This window comes from Pleuronectes platessa, unplaced genomic scaffold (assembly GCF_947347685.1).
Source record: "Pleuronectes platessa unplaced genomic scaffold, fPlePla1.1 scaffold_38, whole genome shotgun sequence".
Taxonomy (NCBI): domain Eukaryota; kingdom Metazoa; phylum Chordata; class Actinopteri; order Pleuronectiformes; family Pleuronectidae; genus Pleuronectes; species Pleuronectes platessa.
In genome coordinates, this window is record NW_026518977.1 from 536,166 (window position 1) to 538,132 (window position 1,967).

At 38.3% G+C, this 1,967-nt stretch overlaps 1 long non-coding RNA gene across 1 annotated transcript; it reads right to left on the reverse strand.

Annotated features, from left to right (window-relative positions):
• Positions 1-216: 216 nt before the first annotated feature.
• Positions 217-1,449, reverse strand: LOC128436351 (uncharacterized). Its single transcript, XR_008338031.1, has 2 exons — positions 1,038-1,449; positions 217-545 (listed from the first exon to the last, which is right to left on the reverse strand). It is a non-coding gene; the product is annotated as an uncharacterized LOC128436351 (long non-coding RNA).
• Positions 1,450-1,967: the final 518 nt, after the last annotated feature.

The following is a 1,967-nucleotide window of genomic DNA, read 5'->3' on the forward strand; positions in this document are numbered from 1 at the left end:
GGAAAACCATTGGTCAGCTTCATAATTTAATATTCGTGACGTGCTATGCATTGACCATTTATAGTAGAAATTGAGCGTGTGGAGAGCGGATTTGGAGTTCAGGTTTTGCGTGCGCACGTGTAACCCACTTGACAGGTAAGTACACACTAGGTTCGCAGGGCAAAGTAATAAGAAGAGATTGGACACCGCAATGAGTAAAAGGAACACACAGGTGGATTTAAGCAAAACACTGTATTAACATATATAGAAAATAAACAGTTTACATACACTGCCGACAGTTACTTTTGTTCTTATTTGAAATGTCTTTTTTACCGGGTGCACCCTAAATAAAATAAAATGTTTTACCCAAAAGAAATAGTTCAATTCGAAAGTTCTTGGAAGTCCTTCCCCACAACCCTACCACTCTGGCAGGACAGAGAATGAAGAATGGAAAGGTTCCTCCTCAATCCAAAATGCTCACGCGGGTAGCTCGCCATCCCCCTCGTCAGGGAGAGAATCACTCCAAATCCACGGTCCAGGATCTCAGGGTATCCAAAAAACCCAGCCTGTATAATATAACAGACTGATATAAATCTATTCAACCTTTCTTAACTGTACAGTTTAATTTTATCAATATCAATGTATAATGCAACTTTTCACTGTTAACTTGTTAAAAGATAACTGCTGCATCGCAATATTAACACATGAAATGTCCACTTCACTGTTTTGTAGTGAGAAAACCATTAATATAAGACCACTCACAGTTCACCATTAAATGCTCAGATTACTGATACCTCGTACCTATACACACCACAGCACAGTAATATACAGAATATATAGCTTCATAACCCATGAAACTCAGCTAAATGATGTCTTTCTCTGTTCATACAATGTAAATAACATGCACGCATACTCATTTTACACACATATTCCCGTTTTCCTTTACTATCATTAGAAAAATACCACAACACTGTGACTTTATGTTCCCACTCGGTAGCTAACCCACCACGAGGCTAAGCTAATTCACAGAGCTATTTGCTAATACAGATAGTACTCACCGGGACAATAAAATAATAAAACAAACACAAGATGTTCCCAGGGTCGCTTCAGTGGTTCACCGGACTTTTCTCTGTTTACACAGTTCCTCCTTTTAACAATATAAAGTGTATTTTTTAAAGTTTCATCACTCCAAAACCTCTGTGTCTCAATTATCGTCCTGCTGCTCTCTGTGTATTTTTCACACACTACCGCAGCGTCTCTAACGTGAAGGAGGCGGGACATGCGTTGCCTTAACCAATAGCAACTCAGCTAAACTGAAATGAACCAATGAAATCAATTTGAAAAGTTTTTCTTCACAGGACCATCTACTGAATCAAAAAGACCTCTGAGATCAAATGAAATGATCAATGAAATGAAGAATAAAATAAAGAATGTAGTTATGAATTAAATAATAAATGTATAAATTAAATAAAAATAACTCTCAATGAAAGAACATATTTCTAACATATTTCTCATATTTGTAACACTTTCTTCCAACATATTTAGTAACAGTTGGGTTTCTTTTTCCAACAGGTTACACACTCCCCCCTTAAATGTATGCACGTCCCGTTGCATGCACAAAGGGCTGCTGGGTAACTACTGATTCTGCCACTTCCAAAGGAATGTTTGTTAACCAATCTCTACTGGCATTGTTATTAAGAGAATTGGTGAAGGCGGTACTCAATCCTTGAAACAAGGAAGTAACAACAGAAACTAGGGGATTCCCCAACTCAGGGTAATGGAACCTACGTGATGGCTCACGTTGTCTGAGTGATCTTCTGACAGGAATGTCTGCTTCTGTTTGTTCCTCTGTCTCTTCTTGAGTTGGTATCTCTGCCTCTGTATGATCTTTAGCTTCCGGTTCCATAAGACTTCCTTCCACAGGTTCTGAACTAGTATCAGGTAGGTCTCCAGGTAAGTTATGAGTTTCCTTTTCAGGTACATTTTGA